Source organism: Arvicanthis niloticus, chromosome 10, assembly GCF_011762505.2.
Source record: "Arvicanthis niloticus isolate mArvNil1 chromosome 10, mArvNil1.pat.X, whole genome shotgun sequence".
In the NCBI taxonomy this organism is placed as follows: Eukaryota; Metazoa; Chordata; class Mammalia; order Rodentia; family Muridae; genus Arvicanthis; species Arvicanthis niloticus.
Genome location: NC_047667.1, coordinates 38,425,343 through 38,440,778, shown reverse-complemented (window position 1 = coordinate 38,440,778; position 15,436 = coordinate 38,425,343). Strand labels below are relative to the sequence as shown.

Genomic DNA, 15,436 nt, shown 5'->3' with positions numbered 1-15,436 from the left:
CATCTTCTGAAGCATGGTAGTTTCAAATATCCTAGAGACCTCTATTCTGAGGGACAGTCTCTGAGGGAAGAAGGCATTGCAAGTTTAGAGACCCTGTCAGGATGAGGTCGTTTCGAAAGGAAATTTCTTGGGAACAGAGCTCACCCATAGTACCTGAAGTTGCTTGGTCAATCTTCAAATTTAGGAAAACCTTAGACTTGTATGAGAATTAGGGTAGCTTTAGTGCTGAAATATTACATCTGGAAGATACCTCATGAGGACTTTAAATATAACTAAGTTTTCATGACCTCAGTGAGTGTAAAATCTGAATGAAGAGATCGCCATTTCTTCTGTATAGAAGAGATGAACAAGCACATTCTCTTCTTTAAATTTGTCTCTATAATGATTGAAGCAAATGTGTTTTCATGGTAAATTATTAAATTGGATTTAACCTTAACATTCATAAGGCTAAAACCTAGGTTAAATTGTTACCCAGTCCTCGCACACAGTCACTAAAATTATCGCCTTGCCTGTCTCTTCCTATCTATCAGCTATTTTTAGCTCACTTCAGGAGAAGAATTTGAAAACTCCATACAGCAAATAAGAATGGCTTTATCTCAGAAACACAGATTTGAAGCTTTGAGGAGGGGCACAGAGCTGCTCTGTAAAACATCTCTCACAAGTGTTTTGTATACGTGACTGATGTGTGTGACAATAAAGAGCCTGGAAGGGCTTGCCTTGTCAATAAGTAAAACATTTGTAAGAAACATGTATGCCATTTTTAAGAAATAAAAGAATTCATACCCATTAACCTGTAAACAACCCCTACCATTTGTCTAGCAAAATCTAGATAGAACTTGATAAACATTTTTTTCACTAAGAGAAAAATAGTAAATATTTGTGACTTTGGGACAGTTGAGGCTTCTGGGCTCTTTCCACACAGCTCTGCTCCTGTGGCATAAAACTGGCCATGGAGAAGGAGACTGTGGCTGTGCTTCCATCAAAAGGGATTTACAAAGTTGGGTAGCTTCTGCCTGCAAGCTGCAGTTTACTGAGCCATGCATAATACATACACACATACATACATACATACATACATACATTCATACACACATACACACATATACACATTACAAACATACATACAGACATACATACATACACACATACACACATATACACATTACAAACATACATACACACATACACATATACACATTACATACATACACATACAAACACACAGTAAGCTATAGTATTCTAGGGGAACATTTGTTCTGACAACTAAGATATCTTTTCAATTAAATGTTGGTGTTATCTGGAAATCCCCTGTCTTCTAAGTCATAGAATTCATAATTACCCAAAGGAGACAAAAATTGGATCTTGGGTAGAAAACTACTTTTAGCTGTTATAATGGCATGTGACCCTCCAAAGTTCATCTCTTATCTGCAAAATCTCATTTGTATGTTGAATTTGGACTTGATAAAAATGCCTGTAGAGTATCCTTAGAGGGTAAGAATGAAAAACAGGAGTAATATGACTCTGGGATGTGGCCTTTTGTCTCTGACTGGGCCATTTTTCAACTTTGTACTCTGCAGATAACTGGCTATTGCAGATGTAAACAGTTCTTATCTCCAAACTTGCAGTGCCTTCTGTCCACTGGATAGGCAGTCTCATGCTGTTCCCAGAAGAAAGCCAGGCTTTGTCCCTGGGCAATTGTCCTTCAACATTCATTCTCCCATGTAGATTTATGGCTCTTTAATTTCTCCATAGAAGGACTGAGTACAGATAATTGACTCCGTTATAAATAGGATGAAAAGCTAATTGTTTCTCTAGTTCTAACTCTGCCATGCATTTTTAGTTTTTGGTGGTAGATAGATGCACAAAAATAGATATCCAATAGTGAACAGAAGGTGCCCGTTAAGCTCCATTGCTTCAGCCTATTCTAACTGTATGAAGGTTTGTTGAGATGTATAGGTTTTAGATCTATATTAGTATTGGTATACGATGGTTTTTATGTCTAAATTTTTTTATAATAAAGGTGTAAGAAAACATTTTTTTCTCTTTCAACTTATTGTAACATGTGTTTTCTTTAAATAATTAATCATACCTTAAATAACCATCTTTGACATGTGTCTATTTTGAATATAAATAAAAGACTTACTGTTTTCCCCTTTCCAAAATATAATTCGACAATCCCCACTGGTATCTAACAGCCATTTTTTTTAACTTGATAATAATATTAAAAAATATTTGCAAGTATTCATGTTGTATAAGGCTGAAAGATGTTTCACTAAATGAATATACCACATTAGAAATTTATTTCTGGAGAACAATAAGTGCTTTTTATTAATAAAGATAGATTCTTCTCTTTAAAATGTATGAAACACGGGAGGTCCTGTAGTGTGTCAAAAGCCTGTTACTTAATTTTTCTTGGCATTGTGCTTGTTTGCTTTTAGCTCTGTGTTGACTTTTTGGAGGACAGGGGCCAGTAGACATAAAGGCCAGGGTTATTTCTTTTCACGGCTGTTTGTTGACAGGAGGTTGCCTGTGTCACTACCGTGACTCTAAAGATCGTTTTGGGAGAAGCACTAAGCCCTGGCCTCATGAGAAGTGCACATGAGGGTTAGGACATTCAGTACGTTTTCATATTTGGCCCGCACTGCCCCTCAGGATTCTGTTTGGCTACAATTTATTTCAGGAACATGGAATCACTACTGTTTGTCTGAGTCTTCCTTCTACCCTGCCAGCTCCTCCCACCCTCTCCCTTCCTCTCCCACAAGGCCAATAGCTTCTAGCTCTTACTGTCTTATATTTATGAAGTTGAAAACTTAAGCCATTTTGGAAGGGAGTCTTTCTTCTCAACTTTGATCTGTCCTGGAAATCATGTTCAGCTCTTGTTAGCCTGCCTTTTTCTCTCCCTCGACATTCCTGGCTTTTTTTTTTTTTTTTATTACAATTACCCAGTAAATGACTGTGAAGAAACAGAGGTTGTTCTCAGTTGGCCTGGAACTCGCTGTTGCCTTGTCTTGAACTTGTGATTCTTTTGCCCTTGAAAAATCCTTTTCAAGAGACTACATAAATAAATGTTTCATCCAAAGAAGAGAGAAGACAAATGCAAAACATTATTTGGTTTTTTGCAAAGTGGATCTTCGCTGTAGTCGTAGAGAAATGAGATAGAAGTTTTCTTTGGTGTCCTCGAGACAGCCACTTATTATTGTGCAGCAGTGGTGGTGGGAGATATCTAACCTAGCAATATTTTTTTTTCTTATTCTGTTTTAAAAAATACCATACAACACTTTCAAGATCCAAATGATGCTGAGTAAAATGCACAGGCAATAAGGATGATGTCGATTTCTGATTTTTAAGTGAGAAACTTTTTGATATCTTAATTTTTAGAAAAAAACATATTTAATGTTTTGAGACCCCTCCACATGTTCTCCCATAGCCGCTCTATAAGCCCCTCGAGGCACATGAGTGGCCAGGCCCATTCCCTGAGGACCTCTGACTGCCCGGGTTCATCCACAAAACACTCTGCCCTAATGGCAGGACCCAGCCCCTGCCCTACAGAGTAAAAATCCCACCAATCCTCGCCCCCTGGAAAGCTCTGCCTCCTAAGAACTCCTATATAAACTCTGTCCTTTGCTCAACTCTCTGCTGCTGCTCACTGGAGCAGAGGCAGCCACTCTCCTGCGTTCTCCCCTCCCAATAAACATCTTATGTAAAATTTGTTGTACAGTGTGACGTTGGGATGTTCCTCAGCTCCCAACTGCCAGGATACCTTTCCATCTGAGCTGTAATACTCACAGGCTGTACCCACCGACATTCCCATCAAAACTCTAGAAAGGCTGTATTTTCTCTGCTTCCTCACCTGTTCTTGTTAACTGTAGTCCTTACTGGGCTGAGGGGATGTGGCATTCTGGTTTTGGTTTGCATTTTCCTGATGATTAGTGATGTTGAACTCCTCCTGCCCCATTTTTTTTTTCAAACACCTGCTGTTCATTTTGTATGTATTCTGAGAAATGTTTACTTAGATATATGCCTACTTTTTGAACGATGCCACGTTCAAAAAGATAAATCATTTTTAAGAATGCCATTTTAATTATTATTTTTTTCTTTTTTTGCCATTGACTTTTAAAGATTTCTGTACATTCTGGATGTTGACCTGTATTAGTTACTTTCTTCTCTGCTGCTGTATAATACTTTATGAAATAACCTAAGGAAGGAAGGTTTGAGTTGGCTCACAGTTTGAAGGGACCGTTTGTCATGACAGGGAGAGCATGGCTGTAGGAACACAAGACAGCAGGTCACATTGTCTGCAGTCAGGAAGCAGAAAAAGACGGACGTTCATGCCTAGCTCACTTCCTCCTTTTTATTCAGTCTGGGACCCCAGCCCTTGTGAAAGTGCCACCCATATTTGTGGTAAATCTTCCCTCTTCACCTAACTCGGGGAAACACTCTCAGAGACTTCTAGAGACACATTTGCATGGTGATTGTAAGTCCAGTCATGCTGACTATCAAGATGAAAGATCGCACGGCTCCTACCCCATACATGGCTTTCTAGGTCATCTCAGCTCTCTGTTTCCTTTTTCTGCCGAGAAGAAGCTGTTTAGTTGGATGTACTTTTTGTTTCGTGTACTTTCGGGGTACAAGAGGTTTTGTGTGTGGAGGTTGCTGCTTGTGTCGACCAGTAGAACAAACTGATAGCCATGGGAAATTTTTTTTCCCCCTCACAACCTTCAGATAAATGTTGGGGATAGTTTTGAGAATTATCCAGTTGACAGCTGTGAGAAGGCTCTTCAAGACATTATATAATACATCCTTGTTTGAAGACAAGACCTGCCGTGATGAGTCACCACGAAAGTCCCCTAAAGTCTAAAGGAGAAGAGACGCTTCAAGAGATACACAGCCTCATTTGTGACTAACATCTCTGGATATGAGTAGGTGTTAGTTGACTGAAGTGATTGCAACACAGCAGGTAAATCTTCCCAGATGTCAGATAGAGGGTAAGTCTGCCGACAGAAATGGGTCTTCTCCTATCTTAAGCCCCAGCCAAGGGTCCATCTGAGGATGGTATGTTAGAGACCCAGTGGAGAAACCAAGCAACCCAAAGTGCTAACTTGTATTTAAACCAGGGAAAGGAGTGGTGGCTACAGGGAGGTGGGGGTGGGAAAGAGGGGAGGGTATTAAAAATCCATGTAGGCTTCAGGATGACCTCAGTGACCAGGACATGGGTGTGTCTTTAGGCTTTGGACCTCAACTTACATTAAATCTCTACTGTGCCAAAGTCCAGTCTCACTTGCTTATCCCCTTTGGTCATCCCATTACTGATAATTTATTCCAACAGACTAACCTCTTCATCCATGCATACATTCTGTGTGCATCCAGGGCATGAGACCTGCAACTCAGATTACACTTTATCCAACAGTTTGACTTCCATTTCAAACCCTCATCTATCAAAATTTTAGTAAAACTAGGATTTTCCTATATCTAAGGTGTCTCAGGCAAGTCACAGTATTAGCTGGGGGAGCCCACGTTTCTTCTAGAGTTCTCCAGTCAGTGTGTCCTCCCCTCCCCACACCTCTTGGCCTGCAGAGTCACTTTGGAGAAGAACTGTTCTTCACTCATTCTACCTCCCAGCTCTTTATTTCCATGGAGCAAGTTCTTTGATTCTAATGAGCTAACTTTTTTAAAGTGAAAAAGCCAGAACATGACTAGTTTTTGTATTTTCTGTTTGCTGCTATCTATTTTCCCTAAGTCACACACACACACACACACACACACACACACACACACACACACACACACATACACACCCAGCCTAGCAAGCTGAATGCAGGAAACGGTGAAGCTGTGGGTGTGGGAAGGAACATATGTGAAAGCTCGTCAGCTAATATTCAGACTGTGCTTATCTAAAAGACAGATCCTCCTCATTTTCTCTGACCTGGCCTTTCGAGCTTGCTCTGTCTACATCAGCAGTTCTCAACTGGTGGGTTGTGACCCCTTTGGGGGTTACATATAAGCTATCTATGTCATGATTCCTAACAGTAGCAAAATAACAGTTATAAAGAAGCAACCAAAATAATTTTATGTTTGGGGGTGGGGGGGTCACCACAACATGAAGAACTGTATTAAAGGGTCACAGCATTAGGAAGGCTGAGAACCACTGGTTTAAGTCCTGCTTCTTCCAGTAGTGACTCATGTTTCCTAGTATAAATCATGTAATTTATGCTGCGTCCTTTAATGGTAAGTGGCTCACACTCTCTATAGCACAGAAATAAGTATCAGAGGCATCCCTGACAGAAATTTGTTTGGCCCCAAAGTTCTCACAGTATGTTTTTCTTTACTGTGACAAAATACCAAAACTTAAAAGAAGGAAAGGCCTCTGTTTGCCCATGGTTTTAGAGGTTCAACTCATAGGGCCAGGCTCTGTTGCTTCAGGCCATGTATCATTGCACTCATGCTTGGCAGAAGAGGGATGTTCATTCCCAATGCTTGAAAACAGACCCCATCGTCTTCACGTTCTGTTCTTTGCGAGTCCTAGGATTTCTGACTGCTTTCTGCTATCCCACCTTTGACCTTAGCTTCTTTGGCACTGTAATTAAACACAAATCCACCTGCATGTAGCAGGTGAGGAAGCCAGGGCCAAGGAGATAAGGAAAGTTATGAAATAGACAACTTGCTTTTAAATGTTTACAGCTATGTATTAAGTGGAAACTGAAGGGCACAGTAAAAAAAAAAAAAAAAAAAAAAAAAAAAAAAAAAAAAAAAAAGGCTACAGCTGAAAAGGCTACAGCTGCACAGGACTTTTGGAGCTACCACACAGAGATTTGGTAGTGACCTAGGAGTGGCAAGCTGTTGTCAAGTTGATGTGAACTAGCATCCAGGTCTAACCCATACACTGATAACACCTACTGCCATGGCACGGCTGTCTTCCCATCTCACCATCCCGCCTACACTCTGGAGCTATTGCCTTCACCAGCAACCCTACTTCCAATTCCACAAAGCTTTCTTAGTCTTAGTTTGTGAACCTAAGAACTGAGACTAAGACTTTTTTTCTCCCCCAAATGATCTGCACGTGGTAGTTAGCAGACTTTACAGAGTTCAAGTTTCTGGCTCCCGTTTCAAAAGGCAACCGCTTTCCTTTCCTGCTGCTTCTCTCTGCTCCTCCTCTTTTTTTTTTTTTTTTTTTTTAAGACTTTTGTCCTCAGGTTCTCCTCCCTACTTTCTCCTTCCTCTCCCCGTCACCCCAAATTCTCTAATAAGTTCTGGGGCACCAAACTTTTGCTTGTGTTGGAGACTTTGATCAACAGAAGACAAAGGAGATGGAGCCCTGGTTTCTCAACTTCTTTTCTAGCTAGCAGGAAATAGTGCATTGGATCAAATTACAGGACAGTATACACCTAAGCTCCTTCCTGTCTCTACAGATCCTTCTCTGTGCTGCCCAGTCTCCAAGTCTGCTCTTACTCCTAATCCTTCCTCCTCCCCTTCTCTTCCTCCTCCTCTTCCTTCTTTAAAATCAGTGAGGATTAAAAGGTTAACGATTTTCCTTAGACTCCAGGAAGGGTATGTTTAAGGCTCACTGTGTCATGTGTGCAAAGGTTTGATATATGATCTGTCACCAGAGAGGCCTTCCTTTCAATTTACTGAGTGCTTAGAAAAACACACATCTCAGCATTCGTCATTTTCTTTTAACGTGACAGGATTTCTAGAACCTCGTCAAGCTCATACTGTATGTGTTGCTTCTAATCTTTAGTGTCATTCATTCCTCCAGCATTAATTCATGGATGACTCAATCTGGTTCAGTGATGGCAAATCTGAAGCAAAATATGGATATTGTCTGAATATAAATAATCTAACTCCGAAGTCCAAGTGCTTTTGTGGTCTCCGAGCATTCATAACAAAGGGCACATTTCATGGAACCTTTTTGTTTTCCCTGCAAAAGAACTGCACCAGTTTAAAAAACATCCTAGGTTAAAATACAGATTAAAAGCCAGAGTACTAACTTAGAGTGAAACAGTCAGTATCTGATGGCACTTGGTATTATCTAGAGCTAGGATTTCTATTGCTGGGATAAAACACCACAGCCAAAAGCAATTTGGGCAGAAAGGGTTTACTTCTTACACAGTCCATCATTGAGGGAAGCCGGGGCAGAAACTCAAGCTGGGCTGGAACCTGGAACCTGGAGGCAAGAACGGAAGCAGAGGCCATGAAGGGGCGTTGCACACTGTCTTGGTTTCCATGGCTGGCTCAGCCTGCTTTATACACCCAGGACCACCAGCCTAGGGGTGGCACCACCCACACTGAGACCAACCCTCCCCCATCAATTATCAATCAAGAAAATGTACCACAGGCTTGCTTGCAGGCCAGTTTGGAGAGGGCATTTTCTTAATTGGGGATCCTTCTTTCAAATTGATTCTAGCTTGTGTCAGGTTGATATGAAACTAGCCAGCACAGGCATGAATTCCAAAAAAATTACTGTGAAAGTCAGCTAAAACAGAGCAAACAAACAAACAAACAAACAAAAAAAAGTCAACTTAAAATGTTTTAATTAGAAAACTTCCCTGCATTACATAGTTTTGTAAAGTTCAGACTTTTTCTTGCTAAATTTAATTAATGCTTAATTTAAAAACACAGCCTTATATGCATTCAAGCTTATTGGGCACAACATATGTGGGTTTACAGGCAAAAGGCCATTTGTTAAGAGCAAAAAGCAGTTTAAACGCTCTTCCTGGCTGGTATTGTAAAGTTATCCACTGTGTACCTTTTGTAAGTGCAGAGGCTTCCACCAAAAGTAGTTTTTATTAAAATTGAAATCTTAAAAAAAAAAAAAAAAAAAACATTGTAAAATGCACAATCAACCCAATTCAAAAGATGTTAAAACTAGGACTGGAGGGGCTTACAACCCAACAGATAAAAGATAATAAAACTAATTGGTTTTTTTGTTATCTCAACATTGATTACATCATCCTTTTTCATTCATTTAAATTTGCCATGAAAAATATTCTATTGTTATAATGGTCAATAGTGAAAATGTACAATTGAGTTGAGACAATAAATTATGAAAGTTTTTCATGGGCTGGAGAGATGGCTCAGTGGTTAAGAGCACTGACTGCTCTTCCAGAGGTCCTGAGTTCAATTCCCAGCAACCACATGGTGGCTCACAACCATCTGTAATGGGATATTATGCTCTCTTCTCATGTGTCTGAAGAGAGTGACAGTGTAGTCATATACATAAAATAAATAAATCTTTAAAAAAAAAAAGAAAGTTTTTCATATGAATTGAACATGATCATATGATTCTTGGATGAACCATTGCAGTCATGCATGTACTGTAATGGTATTTCATTGCACATGTACATGCTACAAGTAAAACAGTGGTTGCTATAAGCTCCCCTGGGATTGACTCATCTCTAAGTGCAGTTTATAGTCCATCGACATAGTGCCCGACACAGCTAACATTGAGAGTGATCTTACTGGAGCAATTTACCAGTTCTATTACAGGAGCTTAGTGTTGTTAGTGATGTTGCCTGTATCACTTGTGGCTGAGGATAAACTAACTGCTGGTGAGAAATACTAACCCTGCTTAGGCATAAAGCTCCAGGCTATTCCTCAGTACAGCTTATATTCCATGAAAGGAGAAAGCTTTGGACAAACATTTGATCTTCTGTTAGGAGAATCTAACAGGTGAAAACTGAGAGCAGCTTTAAGATGTCACTCAGCAAAACTGTTCATCTTCAAGAGTTTTACAAAACAGAGTCATGAGGATGTCCATGGAGAACACCACCCTTTAAATAAGTAACAAACAACATATCATACTCCTATTTTGGAAAATTCATAATTAATATAACAAAGGCTTAGAGATTCCACGCAAAAAAAGGATCTGTTTCCATTTAGTTTTGCCTAGCACCAACTTGACAATAAAAACTGAATATATATATATACATTCATATACATCAAACCTCAAAATAGGCTATAAAATTGTAGGTTGTAATATTGGCCTTTCATGGGCTTTTTCTAGAGAAAATTTTGATTTGCAGAAAAATTAAACTCTGCTATTTTTTTGTCCTTTAGATTAGGTATTTAAAACAAATAGTTTGAGGAAAGAACCTCCCAGTTTATCTTTCTTTCCATGCTTATTACTTACAAATTATGAAGAGGACAAAGATGAGTCAAGGATCTAATACCATAGAGCAGAAGGAGGTAAGAATAAATCTGACGTTATTAAGCCTTGCTCAAGTCTGATGTGACAGTTCTGAGCATGCTAACAAACATTTGTCTCTAATATATTTTCATAGATAATTTTCTGCCTTGTATTACTTACCTTTTATACATAAGAAATTATCCACAAATTTAATAGCTCGAGCAACAAACATTATTATTTCACATTGTCAGGGGCAGGAGCTGGGTATGGTTTAGCTGGCTCCTCTGGCCCAGGGCCTGTCACAAGGCTGCACCCTAAGTATTGACAGGAGCTGTCGTTACTTCAGACTCAACAGGGAGGATCCTTTCCTAAGTTCATGCAAGTGCTTATTGGCAGGATTTAGTTCCTTGTGACCATTGCAGAGGGGCCTTTAGTAGCTTACCAGCCACTGGCAGGGAGGCTCACTCCATCCTTCCTTACTGCGACCTTCTCATGAGGCAGCTTACGTCATGGCAGCTGGCTTTCATCATGTAAACAGGTGGGGGAACAAGAAAGGGTCGGTAAGATGGAAGCCAGTCTTAATGTAACCACGTCTCAAATGGCAATCCCATCGTGTTTGTCACTTTTTGTTTGTTAGATACAGGTTGCTAGGAAGCCCACACTCAAGGGCCTATGTGACTCAAGGCTGTGGATACCAGGAAGCGAAGGCACCATCTTAGCTGTAAGAAGCGCATATTAGTCACTGGTACACAGAGTGAGGATGTTCTACAAAACGAGTCAGTGCTTTGGGAGATGTCGAAAGCTGTCTGATCCTGTGATTGTATCCACACACTGAAGTCTAGTAAAATGTTTACACCTGCACTTGTGTAGTTCATGTAAAAGAGAACACTGTATTTGTCTAGAAAGTACTCATTGACACCTCTGCACGTCAAGGAGAAGACGCAGAGAAGGCAAGTGTCAATATTTAGTGTCCAGGTCAGTGCTACCCAATGGATTTGTAGAGCCTGTCGGGTCAGATAGAGTCAATTATATCTAGATGTCCTAAAGCCAGGAGCCCCCAGAAGTCTAGGTTCCTTTCAATTGCAATGCAGAAGGTTTTAAAGAACACTAGAACTTGTTACCAAGAAACAAATTATTTCTAAATGCTCTGGCTTCGAACAATAAACATTTGTGGTTCACAGAAACTCAGTCTCAATGAGGAGCGGTTTGGCCAGGGTTATCTATTTTACTCAGGGTAACTCATAAAGTTTCACTTAAGATTTCATTAAAGACTTCAGACTCCTGAAGGCCTCGGAGTGGCAGGACTCACCTCCAAGATGGTGCATGCATGGTTGTTAGCAGGAGGTTTTGAGTCCCTGCCACATGCACTGTGGGGCTGTGGCTCATGCATGGGCATGGGTCCTGTTGGGCTGAGTTGTGGATCCCGTGTGTCTGCCACCGTGAATTCGACTGAGTTCACTCCACAGTGCACCGGGGCACTGGGAAGATGCCAGGCTATGGGAAGCCACAGAGCTCCATTCCAGGCATGGGGAGATCCCAGTCTGAGGTCCCATGAGGGCTGGAGCTCTTGGGTTGGGGACCCCTGGGCAAGAAGGCGGATGGGGACTGGCTGGTCTCAAGCCCTTGGGCTCCCAGATGCCACTGAAAGGCCTCTGAAGGGTTGAGACCAGGGGTGTATGGGCTGGATCAGCCCACAGCCAAAAGGGGTGGAGGGGGAGAAGATGAGCACCAGTGGCACCCCCTCAGGGAAATGAGACTCTTGGTTGAGGTGACTTGCTTGGCTGGGCCTCCTCGGCTGGCTCGAGTTGCTTGCTTGAGTTGGTGGGCTTCGTGGCTTGAATGTAGAGAAGTCCTCTGCGGGAGATTAGGCAGCTCGTTGAAGACCTTCTCTACAGTCCCCCACAGCGGGGCCCCGAAGATGAGAGGAAGTCCATATTTTAAAAGGTTTATTGTCATGGCAGAAAGTGGATGAAGCTGTACCCCATGTTCTCAGGGTGGGCCTGAGGTTAAATACCTTTTGTGAGTAGGAGAGGGTCTGGGAAGGAATGCTTAATTGGCTACACCCTCTGGCCTTTAGGTATCTCATTAATATGGAGATCTCTTGAGGCTCTGTGGCCTGTAGTCACACCCTCTACCTGTGCTATGTGACCAAAGGCCACAAACCTTTCTTTGGGAGGGGCTATGGATGGCTGAAGGTAAGTGAAAGAAACAAGGACCCAGGAGCAAGGCCAAACACCTACCGTCCCTTTAGGGTCTCCAGGGTTCGAGGCCTGTGCTTGATCAGATACCCAGCTGCCTCTCACAGCCCACTGCCCCACAATGCACCTCTGTCTAGGATTGCTCGAGTCTCCACACGCTGTGACATTGGCTAAGATTTACTCTGGAAAAGCACATAGTCAGTCACTTTGGGTGTGTAGTATTCATCCAATTTAGTCATTTGGTTCAGTCCATCCTCAAGGATGAGGGAGTAATGACATCTAAGTTCTAAAAGACAAAGTGTCAAAGAATTCTCAGACTAAGCTCCGGATCGTTGCAAGGCTGTAGGTACATTTCTTAACAAAATGAACATCTAAACCACAATGGAGAGCTAAGCTGTGCATCCCACCACACAGCAAGTGTCTGTAGATAAAGAAAATGAGTTCTACGACTCTCAAAAGACAGATCTAATGTGGATGTTTTCACCAGAAGTGATGAATACTGAATGAGAATTCTTTTTTCTTTAAGATTTTTAAAAGTGTATATGAATACACTGCCACTCTCTTCAGACACACCAGAAGAAGAAGGCATTGGATCCCATTACAGATGGTTGTGAGCCACCATGTGGTTGCTGGAAATTGAACTCAAGACCTCTGGAAGAGCAGTCAATGCTTTTAACCTCTGAGCCATCTCTCCAGTCCCCCTGAATGAGAATTTTTAAAAGACAAACCAAAAATATCAGCTTCTAAGCTTAATAGAAATAACCCTGTTGTTGATCAGAAACATGTTTTAAGAATAAAATGATCTACTTTTTTTTTAAACTGACAAGTAAATTATTCTCAGATATTAAAAACTAATTACAAAACTACGGTTTGACTTGTGGAATAATATCTTTTTCTTTTCTTCCTTTCTTTTTTAAGGTCAGATATCAAAACAGCAGCTGGGCTGGCAGTAAAGGCTTATAATTTTAGCTCTTGGAGCTAAGGCAGAACTGAACATCAAGTCAAGGTCCAGCTTGGGCTACATGGTGAATTTGAGGCCAACCTGGGCAATTTAACAAGACTATTTCAAAGCAAAACAAAATCAAAATTGTAAATGTTAGCCCAATATACCCCTCTAAGGAAAGTGAGAAAAAGGTACATGAGACCAAGAATTTCTAGTTTATGTTCACAATAAATAGTTAGCTCTTAAGAATTAAATGAACCAAAATAAATTACAATGTAATTTCTTCATTTTAAGTTCAGATTAAACTCAGATCTCCAGAACCCACATTAAAAAACAACAACAACAACAACAAAAAAAAAAAACCTCAGATGTGGTAGCACACTCCAGTAACCTCAGAACTGAGAGTCTAGGAGGAAGAGGGGAAGGAGGAGGAAGAGGATGTGGATGAAGAGGAGGACGAAAAGGAGGAGGAAGAAGATGAGGAAGAGGAGGAAGAAGACGATTGCTGAGGTTTTCTGGTTGCCACAAATGAAGAGGGTCCTCATGGGACTAGTACTTTCATGTCTGTATGCCTGGGGCTGGGAGCATTTGAACACTCAGGGGAAAATGCACACACAATTTACATATTTCCTTAACTCCAACAGATTCTGTTACCTTCATTTTCAAGAGTCTTTAAGAATTGCCACACATAAACAGAGGTCAGATAAAAGCAATTATGGATCTGAAGTAGAATTTACACTTATTGGTAAGCTGCTACTTTCCAGGAGTTTTTAGCACGGAAGTCGGTCCTTATGCCACTTATCTTGATTCCTGAAATGGAGCAGGAAGCAGAATGAGTGAGTGGTTATAAATGTAGAAAAGTACTACACTTCTCTCCCTGCCTTCCTCTGTCCCTCTCTCCCTTCCTTCCCTCCCTCATTCCCTTCCCTGTCTCCTCTTCCTTTCTTTTCTCCCTTCCTCCCTCCCTTCCTTCCCTTCCGACTCTCTTCCATCCTTCTTTCTCCATCTCCTCTCCCTCCCTTCCTCCTTTCTCTCTGTCTTCTCTCTCTCCCTTCCTTCTTCCTTCTTTCTTCCTTCTTCCTTCTTCCTTCTCCGTTCTTCCTTCTCTCCTTCCCTCCCTCCCTCCCTTCTCCCTGTTTCCTCTCCCTCTCTCCTTTTCTCCCTCTCTCCTCATCTTCTCCTTCCTTCCTTCCTTCCTTCCATCTTTCCTCTCCTTCCTTCTTTCCTTTCTCTTCCAGTCACTGTAGGTTGGGACTGTGTCTGAGTCTCCGGTGGCCTTGACTTTAGCCAACCTTCCCAGAAAGTGCATATTCTGCACAGAGAGCTTCTTTTCATTAGCCAAGCACTTTGAAGACATTTCTACTCTTAAGAAGACTTGGGACTGTGTAGGAATAGTTTAGTTTATTACTTCTATTTTTTTCTTGGCTTTTACTTCTCATGAGCAGGTATGGCCCCCACTGTGAATAATTGTTTTATCTCAAATGTCAATATGGCGTCCAGCAGGGAGCCATTTCTCACTTCTTTCTAAGTTCTGCCTCCAGTTTAGATTGTAAAGCCTTGGGAGAGGGAACATATTCAACTGAGCTGTCTTAACCTCAGTGTCTGGAAGACACATTTATATGTAGTGATCATCAAATATTTATTGAAAAATGAAGTGCCATTTATAAAGACACAATTGATTGGCTAACATTAAGATAGTTATAATAAAATCCTACCAACCAAAGCTCAATTTCCCTAGGTCTTGAGCTGCCTGGAATTGGGCAGGTACTTTTCTTTGAGTCATAGATCTGTCTTTAGCCTGTAAATTATAATATTTAAGGCTGAGGGAAATAAGTTGTCAGTGCCCTACCTTCCACATTGATTGCCTGTGAAAATGGGGTTAGATACAAATCTTCTTTGTAATAGAACTTTCCAGAAAGCAGATTGCTGTCAGTATGCAAATATAAGACTTAAACACACAATCTAGTCTAACAATATGAAAAATATTGTTGAAATATAATTTTACCCCATGGAAAATGTTTAAGGGGACTTTCTTGCCAATATTTCCCAAAAGGTTTTCATCTTTACTGTTGAGGCCCACACTCTGTCTCAACACTTTGCCTCAACACTTTTGGGGCTAAGTGCTCTGGTCAAGAGAGAGAATGGGGCTCTTGGGGCAAGAGACACGAAGAA

At 41.0% G+C, this 15,436-nt stretch overlaps 1 long non-coding RNA gene across 1 annotated transcript; it reads right to left on the bottom strand.

The window, feature by feature from the left end:
- Positions 1-6,765: 6,765 nt before the first annotated feature.
- LOC143443795 (uncharacterized) lies at positions 6,766-10,754 on the bottom strand. Its single transcript, XR_013113086.1, has 3 exons — positions 10,566-10,754; positions 8,328-8,470; positions 6,766-8,161 (listed from the first exon to the last, which is right to left on the bottom strand). It is a non-coding gene; the product is annotated as an uncharacterized LOC143443795 (long non-coding RNA).
- Positions 10,755-15,436: the final 4,682 nt, after the last annotated feature.